At 37.2% G+C, this 19,489-nt stretch overlaps 1 protein-coding gene and 1 long non-coding RNA gene across 7 annotated transcripts in view; both read left to right on the forward strand.

Annotated features, from left to right (window-relative positions):
* EPHA6 (EPH receptor A6) overlaps positions 1–19,489 on the forward strand; it is a 510,917-nt gene that overhangs the window by 73,948 nt on the left and 417,480 nt on the right. The window lies entirely within an intron of this gene.
* Positions 12,169–18,435, forward strand: LOC110401076. Its single transcript, XR_002440240.1, has 3 exons — positions 12,169–12,308; positions 12,603–12,706; positions 17,471–18,435. It is a non-coding gene; the product is annotated as an uncharacterized LOC110401076 (long non-coding RNA).

Here is a 19,489-nt window from a genome sequence, read left to right on the forward strand (position 1 = left end):
TGGCAGTCTGGAAAGTTTCCTTATTAATAAGTTCAATTGGTCCAAAACCAATTAAAAAACCTTAACAGAACTACCTAGCGCAGACCTCTTTTGAAAGAACTAGACTTCAGAGGAAAACTGAGATGGCTGATTATGAATATGCATTTATTTCCTAAATGAATAAAAATGTGCTGTTGGTACAGCAATAAGCTGTTTGATTTTTTTTGCTCTTAGATGCTAAGATTCTGGGTTAAACTTTTAGAGAAACACTCCTCAGCATATGCTTGACAGAATGCACTTTCTTTCAAATACAGAAATGTGTAAAAGGGCTAACTATATCACATTTTCCAGCAAATTAGGGGGAAAAAAAAAAGTGTGAATAAGAAGATACAACTACCATTTAACAGAATGAGTAAATCAGGCTTTGAATGCCTCTCAAGTGTCTTGAGCTTCTGAGCTGTGTGGTACGTTAGTGGACACTTCAAACTTAGATTCTAATGCCTTCTATGTAGTGTTTTTAATGTCACTACTCTTGTTATTCTTTAATGAACTTAGAATCATAGAATCATAGAATTAGCTAGGTTGGAAAAGACCTACAAGATCATACAGTCCAACCATCCACCTACCACCAATAACCCCACTAAACCATGTCTCAACACAACATCTAAACATTTTCTCCTCTTCTCCAGACTGAACAATCCCAGCTCCCTCAGCTGCTCCTCGTAAGGCCTGTGTTCCAGACCCCTCACCAGCTGCGTCGCCCTTCTCTGGATACGCTCCAGGGCATCAATGTCTTTCTTGCAATGAGGGGCCCAAAACTGGACACAGTACTCCAGATGCGGCCTCACCAGTGCTGAGTACAGAGGGACAATGACTTCCCTATTCCTACTGGCAACACTATTTCTGATACAAGCCAGGATGCCATTGGCCTTCTTGGCTACCTGGGTGCACTGCTGGCTCATGCTTAGACTAGCATCGACCAATGCCCCCAGGTTCATTTCTTCCACACAGTCTTCCAGCCACTCTGCCCCAAGCCTGTAGCGTTGCCTGGGGTTGTTGTGGCCAAAGTTCAGGACCCGGCACTTGGTCAACTTGATGATCTTGATCTTTTTTGATCTAGATATAGAATCATAGATTCTATGAAACATATTACATACTGAAAGAACAAAATAATAAAAAAAGCAAAGTGCCTTCTCTAAAGTAAGTTGCTCTGTGAGACACATTAAGAGCAGAGCTTGGTTTTCTGTAGATGTATACACTAAAAATCTATTTTATCCCATTGCCTATGCTTTGTGGCACAAGAGTTTTTTGTCTGGTTACCCCTCCAGCAAAGGGAAGCAAGCAAGATGTGCCATATGTAGCTGGTTCCATGGACACTCTCTGGCCAGCCAGCACACAGAGAATAGATACCAAACAGAAGAGGCATGCCCTTGAGCTTTCCTCCATTTGAGACACTATTTTCAGGCTCTGATTTTCAGAAAATGTTTGGAGTATTTGTAGATTCTCTGCAAGTTAAGAGGTTCAAAAGGTATTAATAGAAGGAATTGTGGACAGGCAAGCAGCAGTTGCAGAAACCTCATTTCTATAGTAGCTATCTTATTTTCTATGTTAGTTGGCTTGAAATCTTTTCCCTTCTTAATTTAAAATCTGCTGTTATTTTCAGTACAAGGTGGGTGGGACACCACAATTAAAATACTTGATTAAAGTCATTTCAGTACCTGTGAAATGCAGAACTATCCATAAAGTGAATAGCACATAGTATAATGAAACACAGGTAGTGAGACACAAAGAACGCCTTGGACAATAAGGAGTAAAAGATATATGGAAGTACCATTAAATAAATAAATAAATAAATAAATAAATAAATAAATAAAGCACCAAGTGACAGCGCAGGTCAAGTGGAAGTGGGGGTAATTGTTTAGTCCTCCAGATGTTTGCATGTATGAGATTTATTTTTATATCTTTTCTGTCAGTCATATAGAGAGCATGAAAGCAAATAAAGTAAAACAGTAAACGCATATTTCAACAATTCCATACATAATGAATGGGCTTGCATCTCTCTCTACATAGCTAGATGGTATTTTTTCCCTGCAGTAAGCAATATCCAATTCAGAAAGTCTGTTCACCCCTCTTAGAATATGACCATTTAATCTATTCTTTGGTATAATTCCATATTGACGAGTCTTTGTATCCCAGACAAATTATTTTAGATTGTTCAACATTCTGAAACAGTTCATCCTCATACAGTTGTATTTCCTCTGAAAATATTTTTACAGAACGTACCAGGTCAGAGAAGCCAGTATTAGTTTCCTTTATTGCTGCGTTTCCAATAGCTAGCATTTCCGTTACCTTCAAAAGATTCCATCTGTTTTCATATTTAAATAGATTTGTTGTATATTGGCAATTTATCTTCAAAAATATACTTAAAAGAAGGTTAGACAAATGGTAATCTGTTTGCAAATGCTGTAATTAGAAATAGCAATCACAACATCTATTTTAAACAGCAGTTACTTCAGTAGTTTGCCATATGCAAATTACTCAGAATGTCTCCTTTGTTAACTTCGAGGTTCCTTTTTTTTGTAACTTTAACATCTGTGACAAGTCCAACAAAATTCAAAATGCAGCTTGATTTAAGAGAGTATTTAAGAGAATGTTTTCACTCTGTGATGCCTCAGAAAAGGATCAGTACATATTCTTTCATAAACTACTTGCTGATTAGTAGTATTAGAAAAAAAAATAGATCAATTAGATCCAACTCAATTGCTTAGAACAAGGAAATAGATTTGTCTAAAAGTTGTAGTTGATACGTACAAAGACATATTTTCTGTCAAAGGAATCTTGTGAGCACTACATTTAACTTTGCATTACAAGAAGACCTTTTCTGACATGTTATCCTTAATATAATAAAAAGAAAACCTACTTTTATGGTAGTCACTCTAAGTGATATACTGTACAGCATTCTAAATAAAACACTGGATTTTTCCAGCTCTAAGACTGAAGGTCTAAACCAGTAGGGAAGGATTAAGAATCATTATATTGGGAGGTTATCCAATAAATCCTACTGGAAAACTTGAATGGGAAAGAATATTTTTTCAGGCAATTTTTCTTCTCAGTAAATAAATACTGATATTACAGTGTGTGTGTCAGTAGGAAATGACATGGTACATCATACTAAGTCACTGGTCATCGAGATGAAATTGTATGTGTCGTACTTAAAAAAACTATCAAATAGGAGGTTTTTCTATTAAAATGTAAATCGTTGTATATGCTGCTGCTTTAATTTTCTATTTTTATGGTATTGGCCACATACTATTACCTAACAGAAGGACAAGGGAATTAAACTAAATGTAGTAAAGAAGATACATTAGGATGTTAAGGATCATTTTGCAATAATTCTGTTGTTGCTGTCTGAGTGGGAGCACAGAGGATTCTAGTACTCCCTCTTCTGCTTCAGCATCCCCACAGCAATTAGCATTCTTTGTGGCATAAGACTGTGCTTCATTTGAACACCAAGACCAAAGCTGCAAGTAACCTGATTGGAATTCCCTTGAATGTAAAAAAAAAACAGTAGTGAGAAGGGAAAATTCAGACTTTGAAGCAGAGGTTCAGTTGTAATCCCGTAAATTCATTTTAGGAGCAGAAGATGTAGAATTAAATACAACTTTCACAATCAAGTAGAAAGTACAAAGAACTATTCTATTTAACAAGTTGAAATTGACACCAGATGTCATAGTGGTAAATTTTATGTACAGCAGTATACTTAGGTATCTCAAGACAGATACATGGAAACTGCAGAAGAGAAGTGCTGTGCCAATGGTTTAAGTGAATGGTGCATAGACAGAATGCTGCAGAAACAGAGAATATTTTAGGAATTTGCTTACAAAGAGAGCATGAAGTTGAATACTGCTTACTGGAAATTTGGAGATCACTACTTCACAGTCCCTGAGTCTCTTTTACCTTCTGCAAAATTTCTGTCCTTTTCCCTAAGTGTATTTACTAACATATACTTCTGTAATCTAATGTGGAAAGACAATACTCAACGTAATTCTAGTGTAAATGAGAGTTCTGGGTGTCCTAAAAAAATCCCCAAAAGATGTCCAATACAATAATCCTCCTTGTTTTCTAAATCCTACTTGTAAAGTATGCCTGCTTGGTTGTGAAAATGTTACTACGGGTTTTTCTGAGAATAGGCTCACAATAGTTTTCAAAACCCTTCCAGTGTAGATATATGAACTGTAGTATATCATCAACGAGAGCAGAACAAAACATTTACAGTTCTTCCCATGTAATTGTTTGGATATGTTATTTGAGGGGACAGTATCAGATATTTTCTCTTGTGATTTGCTGATGTCTTATCATATTTTTTCTTATTCTCTTTTTTTGATACTAAATTCCTGGGAAGAAATATGTAAGTGGGATAAAAAATGCAGGAGGACTCTGATGCTAAAAAAAATTATGTAGGTACCTCAAATCACACACATACAAAATTAGTCATGCATTTGTGATATCTAACAGTATAGATTTGTCGCAAAATTCACAACTCAGCACAGGGGTCTATAATTTTTTTACTGCCAAAATCTCAAAAAAGTTGATATGATTCTGAATGAAAGCTAGCTTTAAAACAAAGAGTTTACAACAGACTCCTGCTACATCACTGCTTTGCAGGGTTGTCTTTATCATCACAGGGGGACAGTTCTCCTCCTCTGTACTGCTGCTAAACCAGCTCTCAGTTCAAACCTAGGCATTTCCTAGCACCTTGCTTTGTGGACTTTAGATAAGGAATGCCTTGCTTTTCGCCAGTTAGCTACTTATTCACCATTGGTTCAAGTTTAGGTTTAGAGAAAATGACTTGAAAAGTATTTATGTTCAATATCCAAAATGGACAGTGGACATATATATAAAATGCATAAAAAAGAAAACCTGCAATAATACTTTTTCTGTTTGTAAATGCCTGCTGTATTTACTCTGGATTAAGCCTAAATAGTGTCTCAGATATAACTCACTGTTGATGCTCTCCCCAAACACATCTTTATAGGGACTTTATCTCCCTGTATCAACTGTAAGCTCTATCTTAGTGTAATATGCAAGCCTTTATAGCTTATTTTCTTTCCAGTATCCTTTAGGAGATTTGAGAGAGAAGCAGTCCTTCCCCTTGAAATGCATTTCATTTGAGTTTTTTCAGGAGATAGCACTCCCCTGTCTTAGCACGCCTCTACCTTATTTTAAGCAGCATTTCAGTGCTTTGAAGCTGCAAACGTCTCTTCATGAAACATTGGTGGCACCTGATGGTGTAGCTAAGAATTATTCACATAACAATAGCCAATTGCTTCCCTCTTCCTTCCCCACTTTGTTATCTTCTGTCCTTTATGATGAAGTGCCTCAAATGACTTGGCTTTCTATTTTATATCAGTCCACACAATAAGAAACATACCTGATGAAAACATCCAACTAGGATATGTATATGTCTTTTCACCAAGAACAGATATAGCATCAGCTACTCAAACCAACAATGCAGCTGGAGTTGCAAATTCCTGAAAAATTTGCAAAGAGTTACAATAAGGCAGCTCTATAAAACAGTTCTTTCAGGAAATTTGTTGCTTTGGACAAACACTGATTTTTTGGGTAGAAGAGCAAAAGCTTCCTTCATATCCTTGTGGGATGAGTACGGGCAGAGCCCTATTTAAATAAATTTCAGCTTTCCTTTAAGCAAACAAACACACTGTGATAAAATGTTTCCCACTCCTTAAGCTTTGTTTTTATCCTACCTGCATTCACAGAAGGTGCAAAGAAAAAAAGGTACATTAAAGCGCATTACATTGTTGTTTTACAAAGGCTAGTGTTTCTCTAGATTTCCTTACTGCTAGACTAAGCAAAATGGATGCAGGTTATTTTTCTTTTTCTAACAAACCCATATCGTACATGGAAGCTACTGTATGCATTTTTTATTCAGAAAGTGTTCTTTTGAAGTCCTGATTATATCTCTTTGTAATCTGTTTTTTTTATTACTTTGTCTGATTTTTCTATTGTACAATTTAATGTTGTAAGACAAATTGATGCAGTTCACATATTCTGTAGTTTAACCTTCTTCCAGCCCATTCCCTTGCAGCTGATTTTCCTGCCATGTTGATGAAGATTTTTTATTATTATTTGTCCACATTTTTTCTCTTTTTAATCCATGGATATATCTGGTTAACTTTTTTTTTAATCTTCAAAAATGCTATTATTTCTCCAGTGCTAGCAGTATACAGTAGGACCTTCTCTTTGCTGGATACAAATTTCTTTTTTGCTGCTACTCTGAAGTCCAGAGCCTCATACCAGTAGTATAAGGGGACCTTGGAGGGTGAGGCAAGCAAGGAGGGAGGCAGGGGATTCACCTGCTGCATGGAGCAGAAACCTAATTCCCTTCCCCTGTCTTTCAGGCGCCTTTCTACTGCCTGATGGTAGAGAGTATGGGAACCTTCATTTCTGTGTTGTGACTGGCTAGCACATCTGCCTCAGGGATGACAGAACACAGTTCCACCAATCCATCTCCCCCTCTGACTCCCTGGTGCTGCTCAGCCTGCCCACCTCTTCCCAAAGCTGTGTCTCCAATGTGAGCAGTTCTTCTACCTGGGTGCACCTCCCACAGGTGTACTCACTGCTCCTGCCAGATACCAGCACAAAGCTCAGGCACACCCTGAAGCCCGGGTAGCTGCATGCTCCCTGGTGAGCTCTCTCTGGGCAGCAATACCTGTTCCTCTAGCTAGAGAGGCCCTAGGGGATGCAGAGACCGTGGCTTTCTGCCTGGTGGATGCCATGACAGGAGCCATTGGCAGTGGCAGTGATAGCGCTGTCCTTGCACACTCTCCTGCCAATGGCTGTGCCAGGCTCTGACCGCCTGCCCTGTCCACTTCACTTCCTGTGCTGCTGTGTGTATGTGCCAGAAATGGCAACCATGCTCCTGGCCATGTCCTCACCCTTTCAGCGGCTCTCTGAGAGCTGTATGTGTATAAAGATTCTTTCTGCAGCTCAGAAATTTCCACAGAAAATGGTGAAGCAGAGAGCTGTGGAAAGACACTATGATTTCTCCATGCTGCGTTGCTCCTTCCCAGCTGCTCACACAGCCTTCTCTGCAGCAGCAGGTACAAGCAGAGCTTGGGCAAGTTGCTTCCATTCTGATGGACTTGGGAAGGACCCCATCTGTATCATGCTGCGGGCAGTGGTGCTTGTGTTTCCTACCCGATGCTACAGACTTCATAGAAATAGGAAGCAATTAGAATGGACTGTGATGTCTCTGCAAAAAAAAAAAACAAAAAAACAAAAAAACAAAAAAACAAAAAAAAACAGATCAGAAGACTGAAAAAACTCAAATCCAAAAAACCGGAAGAAATGACTATATGTAAGGTTCAAGGAAATAACTGTTGCTCAACTAGAAAATATTTGATTTTCTGTCCAAAAAAAAAAAAAAAAAGTTGCCTTTGACACTAAGGAGCTACAACTGCTTTCAAACTGCTTAGTTAGCAGTGACTTGTTTGATTATGCTTCTTCTAAGGTTAGCATGTAAATGACTGAAAAAAAGAAGGAAGTTTCTCAGTGAAAACCAAAAGTGGAGATAAAATGGCTCAACAAAGGTTACAGTAGTTGTAATGAAGATGAGAGTATATAGTTTGGCTAGCACCTTCTCTCAAAGCAAGCAAGATAATTATTTAAATCCATCTCAGAAATGACCAAATGAACAAAAGAGTGAATTAAATGATGGTAAAGGTAAAGATGAGTTCAGTTTTGTTGTGCCGCCTGACAGCTTGCTCTCAGTACCTTGTGTTTTGGCTTGGTTCCTTGGAGGAGAAACCTCTATCACTATGATGGTTTTTTTGTTATTGTTGTTGTTGTTTTTTTAATGCTCTGTTAAGTATTTTGTTCTCTTTCCTTTCTCTTTGGATTGCTCTCACTTTTAAACTTTTTTTTTTTTTTTTTTTTAATTTTAAAATACTTGTCCATATCTTGCCAAAAGTCTTTGGCTGAACAAGTAGGGAATGTTGTGTCCATCTCAATAAACAAAAGACACATTGGGTTTGTAATGAGGAGGCAAACTGCCAGTTTCTGGAAGTTTCTGATGTTAGTTTGGATGTTTCTGGTGTTAGTGAGGTGTGTTTCCCCTCAATTGTCCCCTTTTATTATATAAGACCAACAGGCTCTGAAATTTTTCCATGGGTGAAATTACTTATTTGTAAGAACAGTGTCAGACAGACTGTTTGGATGGACACATCAGTGATCTAAAGACAAATTCTGTCCATCAGCATAATCAGTTTGGCATATAAGGTACAGCAAATATGTTTCTGGTTCCTCCTCCTGCATTTATCTTGTTTGACTTGCTAATTTAATCACTAGCAGTGAAGCTAAGGCTCAGATTGTCAGAGGAAGAGGTGAGCAACTCCCACTCATGTTGGTAGTTAAATTTTCTGTCTGATTTAAAAGTAAATTACGTATTAAAAAAGAAATTGAAAAGATTGAGGGTACATGGTAAAGCTATTTTGCAGTGGGGCAGGGAGTTTGTTATCAGGTATCTGGATTTAATGAAGAACCGCTGCAGTAAGAACTCCTACAGAAAAATTGTTATTTTCACTTGCTGGAAGTTGGACATCTTTTTCACTAGCTCATGCAGTTTTATAACATGCCCAGTTATCTCTAGATAAAAGCACATGCCAGCTTCATTACTGTGGCATCCTTTACTTTTGACTTACAGTTGACTGTCTTTCATTTGGGTTGCAATAGAATTGATTATTCTTGTGTTCCCTACATGTTTGTTTTTTTTTTTTTTTAAGAAAAAAAGATTTTGAAGAGCAAAAACAAGATGACTTTAGATGACTACAGGCAAGAGATACTGTTAAACAGCACTGCCTGAACTCAGCTATTCATATTAAATATTTTCTTATTCTGTTACCAATGTGAAGATGAAAAGCATATATCAATTGGCTGAAGTTGCTGGGTAGTAACATAATAAAGCTGTGAAGTAGATCTGAATTCATAGCATTTATTTTGTTATTCATCAGTCTAGAAAGAAGATTTGAAATCATCAGTGCTGACTGTAGGTATAAACATGATTTTTGTTAGTAAAAGGAAGTACACGTGGGGAAGCAGATTACCTTCATGAAGAGAAATGATATTTTGCATTAAAATAAGAGAATTGATAATCCAAAGTAATCTTTTAATGTTCATAAGCACAATGTTTGTTGCTGCTCACTAAATTATTGTATGTTTAGAACTTCTATTTGATTTCAGTATTTTCTCAGGACTTGGAAATGTCGTCTCAAACTTACTGGTCAGTATTTATGACTTAGGCAAATATGCAAAGTATATTACAGTTCTTGTGGAGCTGATACAGGAAAAGAAGCCTGTGAATTTTCAACATTGTTCATTCTGAGTCTTCTCAGAATACTCTTGAGAATCTTTCTGGATTTATTTTTCAGAAAGGAAATGTGAACTATATGTGTTTGAAAAGTTTTCTGGCCTATTCTGATCTCGTATCTAGAACCTGCATGCTATGCAAGCTCAGTGAACCTCCGTCAGACTTACTAATGTATAATTAGGACCAATTAGCATACTGTGCATATGAAATGACTATATTATATCTACTTATTTATTCCATCTATTAATCTTATTAATAAAAATTAAATAATATATTGTGCTGATCATCTTAGCTGATATGCCTAGCTTTGTTTCACTTTGCTCCTACTGCTTTGTCTTTCAAATCGTTATCTAGACTATTTTACAAGTATAAACCTTGTCTTGTGCTAGAAGCTAAATTATATTCTTCAGGCCATGATAAAAATGTTAATTAAGCTTCTAATAACCTTAAGGGTGCAAACTATCATAGCTCCTGCAAACTTTAAAGATGAAAGCAGGATGAAATATGTAATGTTTTATGTCCAGCAAGCCAAGTTATCTTTGAGATTTCACTAGATCAGTATGCTTCGGTTTTCCATGTGAAAGTGTAACTTGTAGTTGCTGGACTGATCTGTCTTCTGAGCTAGGATGCAGCAATGGTCTTGGTGAAGAAAGGAGGGAAGAGAGCCTGAGCCCTGCACTGCGGATTCCTGGGGAGTGCACAGTCCCTGGCGGGGGGGTTCTAACTGCTTTCATTTAACAAACACAATGGCCTTGTTGTTCATGGGTGGCTCTGCGAACTTCTGTTTGGGGGATCTCTGCTTTAAAGGCAAATTCTTCTGATCTGGCAATGCCTTGAGGTACCAGGCACATTGAGGCCTTTATTGCTCAAATTTTCCTTTTTTTTGCAACAAAAACTTAGCTTTTCTCATACCTTTGTTTATCTAGTGTGTATTTCTGTTCTACTGCTCTTTTCCTTCTCTGCCTGCATTTCTTTTTTCTGTCTTAGGGCTTTGGGAAGATCTTTCACATGACTCCTAGTTGTGTTTGCTTTAACATGTGCCACAGGTTCGGACTCTCATGTTAAATCTTTTCCTTACTTGCCTGAAAAACTAATCCAAAGTTGTCCAAAGGGCCACAAAATATTAGTAACCAAACAAATTAAATTCCATGTAATTGTTTTTTCTTCAGTAATCCAAGTTCAGTCCAGTCTATTCACATTATTGTATCTTGATATAGTAATACTGTCCATTAAGGCTTCCCAAAGCAGGGAAGAAGGAGCAGTCTTGTAATGATCAACGTGCACCAACAGAGGAATAAGCTGATAAGAGATTTGTTTGCAAAATTTGTTTCTGTGTTTTCATGTTTACAGGCTTTCTTCACCTTGCTTTCAGAAACCTGCTCAATGCAGCAGTTTTCATTTTCATGAATACAGTGTGCCTTTTTCCTTCCTTACCAGCTTGGTCATCTTGGTAATGTTTTTCTGAATGTCTTTTCTCTCCCTGTTTCATGTTTGAGTCTCATGCGTTAAGAGAGTGGCTTGCAACCACTAGACTTTATTTTGTATTTTCTGATTGCGTTTGTTGTAATGATTTCTAAATGTTGATCATACTTCATGGGAAGCATCTGCCCACTCTAAGTGCATTAAAATAAAAGCCTACAAGGCAAGCTGTGGCAGAGCTACAGGTTTATAGACTTTTAGAACAATTGTTTCCCATTCTTACATGCATTATTTGTCCAATTCTGCAGCTCATGAGAGACCTATTAGCCAGTATGGTCTTGCTACAAATTAGTATTTAAAGCTTGTTCAGTAAAAAAATTGTACAGATTTTGTCAGGATTTCAGCAAACTCACATGTATCATAATCTGTCATAAATATTGGTGACTGCCTAAGCTGATTCGTGTCATGTTTCCCCAAAGAAAAACATTTTACCTACTCCTTTTTTTTTTTGGAAAATTGGTCTGACTGATAACTTAAGGCTCTTTTAAAGGGAACTTTGTCACCCATTCTGTTCGAAAATGAATCACAAATGTCATTTACTCCCTCAAGCTGATGGAATCATAAGAATGCAACTTTCCATTTTTGACTTTCAATATTCATTCCAGGCAATATTTTTCTAAAAGTGCTTATTTCTGCTTTTGGACAGTGAATCATATGGTAATGCAAATTATGTTTACTTTTTCCTCTTCTGAACATTTTAATCTTTTATATTTTCATAGACTACTGCTTAATATTCTAATAGTATTTCAGTAGTTTTCTCCTCCATTGGATTACAGCACCCTCACCTCTCTTTCATCTGAGCATAAGTAAGTTCATCAAAGATGACCACCATGTACATCTTGGTCTGGTTTTCTTGCACCCCAAATGCAACATCAGCTCTGCTGTTGCAGACATCCAGGAAATAGTTTTACTCCAAAAAGTGCAAGGAATTAGGCAGTATTTTTATCCTTACAGGCATGAAAGCTGTGAATATATATTTTCTGCAGTATAGAGCCATCCAGGTAGCAATCCATAGCTAAATGTGAACATGACATAAAGGAATTTGTCTTTTCGTTACTTTCTGCTTGTTTAAACATTAGCACCATGCTGATGCTACTGTAAGGAGACAAACAGAAACATATATAAAAGTGCAGAGCTACATTTCCATGACAAGGGAATAAAAAATCTATAGGAACAACAATTCCTACACATCTCCTCAGGGGAGAAAGGTGCAAGTTATTGACTATAGGGTTTCAGCTGCTGTGCATTGTGCTGATTACCTGGCTGCTCAAATAGGAGTAGTGCTTGCATCTGTCCCCAGTAAAAAGACAATAATGAATTAGAAAATGAATGTGAAGATGTGATGAGTTATGAGGAAAGTTTTTGTGGTGTAGATAAGTTTAGGGCATAATTTCATTTAAAAACAAAAAATGACAACAAAAAAAGACTGACTTCCTACTGTTGATGAAGAATTTCTTCAATCTGGGTAAGTTCAATATGTTTCGTAAAGCAAGTGCTGTGCTTGTAGGCTTTTCTCTCCTACTTATGATTCTGTGTTATGGTTTTTCTGAGCAGCTTCTTCCGTTTTTTTTTTTTTTTTTTGAGATGCTTGTATGAATTTAAATTAAAATTTAGCCACATTTATGAGACACTTGGACATCTTGTTGTTAATATAGCTGAAGGTCAGCTTCTCTCAGAATTGCTTTGCCAACAGTTTTTATGTCCTATGAAGATATATTATCACTTATTATAAATCCTTCCTGTCACTGTTTTTATTAAGATTACAGCAGTGTCTACAGACTGCAGTTCAATAGATAACAGAGCCTGGACCCCTTCCGAACCTTCAGTCAGGTTCAGCTGGCTTGTAGACTGTGTGAAATTCAGGTAGGAACAGTTAATCTGCCTTGTATGAATACAAGCAGGAAATGCTTGTGCTCGTGAAGTTTGTGTAATAATACAAAACTCATGTTCAGTTGCTGTCTTCTGATAATTTTGCTTTTATAATTCACTTTCCCTAGCTAGTCATTTCACCTTTACTATTGTCATAAGGCTTTTAGCTGCAGTAAAATCTTCGGAAAAATCATTCTAATTCTTTTTGCACCATTTATATTGGCTCTGCTCCATGTGTTTGTTTTCCATGGTTCTCAGCTGGGCTTGATCCTACCCTTTGATTTTGTAAGTGAAGCAAGCTTTGTTGGTGCTGCTGATGACATACTGCACCACCTTTTCTGCCTTTTTTTTTAGATACAAAAAAAAAAATTAGTAAAAGTGTCTATGTATGCTTCGTCCCTGAAAAAAGCCTTCCCCGGATGACCACTTCTGTATGTTTCAATGGTTCACTATTGCGATATCAGTTCTGAAGGGTTGGTGGAGCTATGGCATTTGGTTTGCCTCTTTGGAGGAAAGATACTTTCGTGTTGAACAGCTGTGAGTGGAGCATGTGGGATGGGGCACCTTGTCAGCAGCCTTGCAGGTCCCATGTCCCAAGTAAGGTCTCATGGGCAAAGTGCATTCAGAGCAGGAGAGGCTTATAGCACTGGTGACCTTTCTTGAGAAGTTATGCTCTGACATGCAGATGAGAGCAACTAGCGGCAGGTCTTTGAATGCACTTGCAAAAATCCTGCTGCAAGTTTTCACGGATACATGACTGTAGCTTTTTTTGACATACAATTTGTAGGTTTGTTTTTCATTTCTATACTTTTGTAAGGCTCCAAGAGGTGACGTGACCTGGCAGTGAGGGTGAAAGACCACATCTCTGACTTCTCCAGTCTCTGCTGTTGCTCTGGGCTCTCACTGTTTCCATCCTCTCATCTGCTGCTCAAGGCAGCATGGTAGTGATAAATGGCAAACTGCAGCTATGTACAAGGAAGACTGCCAAGATGAATCTTTCATATCAGAATGCAAGTCTCATACTTTAAAATACTCAATTATGAAACAAAGCACTAATGAGATTGGATTTCTCAAAGCATTTAATTTATATTCTTCTGTTTTCTGAGAACTTTCTGAGCTTTAGAATACTTGAGAATTTTGAGACATCAGAACAATAAATACTATTCCTAGGAATCCCACAGTGGTCTACTGGACTGCCTCTCTTCCCTTCATCCTTAAGTAGTCCACATTAGGAAATCCAGGAAAATAAAGTTGTATTTTATGAATTGGTTATGTCAACAAGCTGATTCTTTGTGGAAAAGTGAAGAACTGCCAAAACAAACCTCACCTCCTCTCCCCAAAAACCTTTGAGATCTGCTGATTAAATTTCTGACAGAGGTGATGATACATTTATTTGTCGTTGCAGCAACTGAAAAATAATGCATAGGAATTTATGTAGAAATTATTGATGTTGTTGTAACACTGGATAGCTCAAGGGAATAAGCAATGTGTGAATAATTGGCAGAAAATGATGCAAGTAGTCTAAATCTCATTCTCATTTTGAAGTCTGTCAGTAGAGATAATTTAAGAAGTAGAATTTATGGACTATAGGAAATCCAAATATTTAAATTACAGAGTATATTAAAATCCTATAGAGGATGAAAGGGCAAAACAATGAATAACCAAATGTTTCTGGAACTATGTAGCTAAAAACAAAGACACAACTATTTTAAGAGTTTTAAATATTGAACTGATTCAGCAACCAGTTTCTACCTTTATTTTAATACCTACAGTATCAGTTTCTTCTGGTAGTATCTGGATCACTACATGATATGCTTCTGTGTAAAACTTGTGAAGGTATTTAAAAAAAATAATAATAATAACAAAAAAAGCACACCAAACCCTTCACACAAAATAGAGGAGAAGTAAGATGTTGCTTGGCTTCTTTGAAGTTGCATTTGTTACCTCCCTTTGGAGGGGTAAGATGCATGTAGCTTACGTTTATGATGTTTTTTAAATATGGATGTGTGTACATCTGTCTTGTACCCATGTTCCTATAGTGCATAAAGATGCTAGTTATGCAGCAGGTTGCAATGTGTTTTGTGTGATAGATTTAAAAAAAAAAAAGCAAAAAGGTTATCGTTATCCTAGAGAGTTTACAAATTAAGGCGGCAAAAAGATAAAAGAGCGGAGGAACTCTGCATAAGAGAGATCCAGCTGCACAATGTTATCTTTATAAATATGATTTAGTGGTTACAGATGAAACAATGTACAGATTCATGTTCCTGAGTGTTTCTGAAAAACATGAGGAGGAGGACTGTGCAAAAAACAAACAGCAGAGAAAGTTCAGATTTTAGAATGAGTAGGAGTAGGAGTAAATTTACATGATTAGTATCTGGAAAGATATCTGAATCTTGGTATGTTCATTCATATGGATGCTCATAAGTAATGAGGTTGTATGTAAGCCAGGGGGAAGAAAAATAATTTTGATTAGTTAAGTTTTTAATTGAATCATAAAAATACAAATATTCCCACAGCATTGAGCATTTCATTCATGTTTAGAGAGCTTAAAGTGGAATAGAATAGCACTATTGTTTTAGCAATATTAAATTACATACCATGCCAGAAGTGTATCTTCTATCAGTATTTATTTCTAGGTTCATTTTAATTAATCTCTTTCACATTTGTTCTTCTGATATTTTAGATAAGAAGACTGTATTTTGATCAAGGTCCATTCCACACTGAGTCATGTTTAAATACATTTCAGTTTGTTCATCTCTCATTTTTAAATGTCATTCTTTCTTATGGAAGAAATAAAGAATAGCAAGCTGGAAAATATATTGTTCACCTAAAATATAATTCTGTACCTTCTGGATGTAGCACAATATTTATCTCATAGGTTTTATTGTTTATGTTGTTTTAAGATGAAATATAAAACATATCAAACTGAAAATTTTACTGTGTGCCAATGCTTGGCATTTCAGTGAACTAATATTAGTTAAGTAAATACTTCTGGTGTGTTGTGATCTTTTACTTGAAATGTGAATAATCATTTCTTTTTTTATGCCTGAAAACTAAGTGGATTTGGGAAAGTTTAAGATTTTTAAAAAGGAATAAAATTGGGGAGGGGGAGAACCTTCAGAATTATTCACTTTTTGAATCCTTTCAACATTCAAGAGCACTGTGTATTGAATACTGAGGCTGACTGCAAATACATTTATTCCTTAACAGATTCTCAGTGTTATGATTAATGTCCTTTGCACAAAATTACTATTCCTTTTTTTTTCCTCAAATGATTTTCAAAAACAAAACAGGTCAGGTCAAGTGTTATTATGCAAAACAAATGCATTCAAAGTAGTTCACTTTTGTTTGCTCAAACGCTATCAGGAGATAGCTTCTTGGTTAACAACAAATCTGGCAAGCGGGATCCAGCTTTAAAAAGATGATACCTTGAATAGGAACCACTCGTTCCACATACAGCGAATACAGCTGGATGCTGTGGACTTATTTCTTATTTAATGATTTTACAAAACATAGTCTTGAAAGGAATCACTTTAAATTTGAAACTTTCTTCTATTTCAGCAAGTGCTAGTGTATGTGTGAAAATTCAGATTGGTTTTACTTGGACAGTTCCTTACTAGGACTTTTTTCCTTCATATTTAGAGATTATAGAATATAAAAGGAAACCAGATTTTAAAATGTGGAAAGAGAAATAGTAGGGTGGGCTGTTTTAATACACCCTTCATTACAAAGGTAATGGAATATTTTTGCACCTCCCAGCAGGGTGTGGTGGGTTTTTTTGGTAGTTTGCCAACAAAGAGAGAAAATCTTGGTTTCCTTCAATCCAGATTTCTTGCTCATGTTTCTACTAAATAGAACAATAATTACTTGGCTCTGGGGTGTGTTGTCGGCAAGACTAATTCTGTGGGAAAAACAGGCAATGCCTTATGTTCTCACTTGAGAAATTCTTGAAGAAATTACCAAAAAGCCTCACAGGTTTTCTGGTCTAGAATTACATATGTGGTCCATTTTTAAATAGTCTTATCTGAAGGCTTAAGTCCAATGTATAGTGCATTTTCTGGCATTTCTTTTGCTATTTAAATTATGATAAAATTTGCATTTGCTTAATTGTGACTGAAGTTCCCTCTTGTCCGAATTACCTGGGAGAAGAAGTCAAATCCCACCCGCACCACAGCTTCCTTTTAGGCAGTTGTAGAGAGTGATAAGGTTTCCCCCAAGCCGCTTCTTCTCTAGACTGAGCAACCTCATTTCCCTCAGCTATTCTTTGTAATACTTGTGCTCTGGACACGCTCTAGGGCCTCAGTGTCATTCAAAACTGAATGCAGTGCTCGAGGTGTGGCCTCACTAGAGCTGAGGGATGATCACCTCCCTGGTCTGGCTCTCTACTATTTCTGTTACAAGACAGGATGCTGTTGGCCATCTTGGCCACCTGAGCACACTGCTTGCTCCTGTTCAGCCAAGTGTCGACCAATATCCCCAGATCCTTAATGTAAATAACTTCCCAGATGCTTGACTGTGAAAACTAGCTCAGTGTTCAGTTGAAAACTGAGCCTTCCCTGTCAGCAGTCCAAATATATATATATTTTTTCTGCTGACAAACATGAACTGGGTACTGTGCAGTAGAAGTGTTCTGTAATTTATTTGGCATTTAGCATGTATCAGGATTTAAACCTGGCACACACTGCTGCAAAGTTGCTAGCACCACCAGACAAGCCCCACGAGGAATACTTGATATAGCTTTCCTTTGCTTTTTTCCAGACCCACTTAACAGAGCTCTTAAGAGGAAAAACAAGACAATGTAGAGAGGAACATTCACATCAGACCTTGTTTCTACTCTGGATGTTCGTGCTGCTGCTCCAATGGAGCCAGATGGGATACATTTCCAAAAAGCAGGCAATGCTTTCTTTTTCAAAAAAATGCTGTATAGGATGCTTTTCCATACAGTATATTGTACTATTTTACTGCAGATTCACACCAACTATGTTTCCATGTATTACAACATTCCATGTAGGACTTACTGTTTATTTGGTGTTCAGAATATGAAAACTAATTAAGCACAGGATCCCAAAAGCCAATTAGTTTTATAATTGGCGTATTGCATTTCAGTGTTTCCATTTGGATGAATTGCAAGAGCTTAATCTGAGTCCAGGAGCTAAATAAAAATGGTACTTGTTTGTCAGATGCACCAATTCAGTATGGGCTGTAAATGTCTCTGATGCACGTTTCTATGGTCTCTTGTTGCTTATTATCTTTTGAACAGCTTCTGTGTTGTCTATATCTGCGCTTAGATCTGCAGAACCACAGTTACCCTGTCTAATTACAAGGATTTCACCCCTCCTTTAGATAACAACTGTAATGAGGGTTCCTGCTGCGGCTGGTAGATGTTAGGCTCCAACTTCTGTTACACTGCAGTGAGACTTGCATGCTCTGGTTGTTGTGGCTTCCCTAGAAGTCCAGCTTTGGATGCTGCAAATACCAGAGGAAGAGGAAAAGTACAGCACCACCAGAAGTAGCTGTGGCACATGTTGTTGGTTATCACTACCTATGAGAGTGAGATTGAATGAAAGTAGACAGCATTTTAGCACACTTTATTGTGCTCTAAGCTGCTTCTCTAGTTCATATGGCTTGATGAGCACCGGTTCTGTAAGCAGTAATTTTGGGAGTGTGGGAGGGAGGTGGCAGGGGTTTTATATCAGATTGCAATATAGCTTATTCAGTGCTCTGCTTAGGTCAATTTTTGCTGTCTAAAAAGTGTCCAGGTCACTTCCTTTGGCTCCATCTAAGTGCTAAAATAGTAATCTGTAACCAATTGCTTCCTAAATAGAAAATACTGTATTATTTCATACTTAAACAAAACCCTAGAAATTTCCACTCTGGGAGAACCTTGTTTTCTCTGGGGTTGGTAGCTTCTTCTCTGGCTTCAGGAGCTCACTGATAAAACTCAATTTCTGTCTGAGCCTGCACTCCTGCCACCCGCTGGGCTGCTAGCAGTGGGTTCAGCTTTGGTATTGGGAACTGCAGTACTGTGTGCTGCCACTAGACCACTGTGTCAATTTTGCTAAAGCTTTTCATTGTATTAAAAAATTTAAACATGGAGAACCTGAGCTGCCATTTATGGACGAGTCTTTTAGAGCTTATTGAATTTAAGTAATAAAGGATTCATAGCTTAATAAATTTCCATTTGCCTTACACTTTATGATGTGACATAAAGACAAGCTTGGAAAATGTACTGAACTTCTCGAATCAATTGGGATTAAATGTAACAGAGTGATTCATTGATCCTGAATGTCAGTTTCCTACCACCTGATAAACTTTAATTTGCTTTTCTCTTGTTTTGTGTGCAAATGATCAATATTTAGACTATCAGTGCAACTGTCCTGTTTCAAGGGTACATATTTTCTTAAGGGATTCAAACACTTTTGTGCGATTTTTGTCATATTGGTCACAAGCCTTAATCGTTTCATTTGCTGTGTATTTGATGCCTAAAATAAGTGGTTTAAATATGTTTAATGATATTTTTAAAGGTACTTGAAGAGCTGGTAAACCCCTCTGGGATGCTGCTTCAGAAAAGAAGAAATAAACCAGGGAAGAGGGGCTTAAAATATCAACCCCTTGTTCCCAGCATGCCAATATCAAAGAATCTTCTGTATTCTAGTGTCATCCAAAATCCAGGAGGAAAACTCTCTAGTTTCAATGTGGCGGTGTTAGTAAGCGGCATTCCTTTTTTCGTCACAATATGTACCAGGCAACTAGACAAATCAAGTGCACACTCTCAGG

The sequence above is a fragment of the Numida meleagris genome, chromosome 1 (assembly GCF_002078875.1).
Source record: "Numida meleagris isolate 19003 breed g44 Domestic line chromosome 1, NumMel1.0, whole genome shotgun sequence".
Lineage (NCBI taxonomy): Eukaryota > Metazoa > Chordata > Aves > Galliformes > Numididae > Numida > Numida meleagris.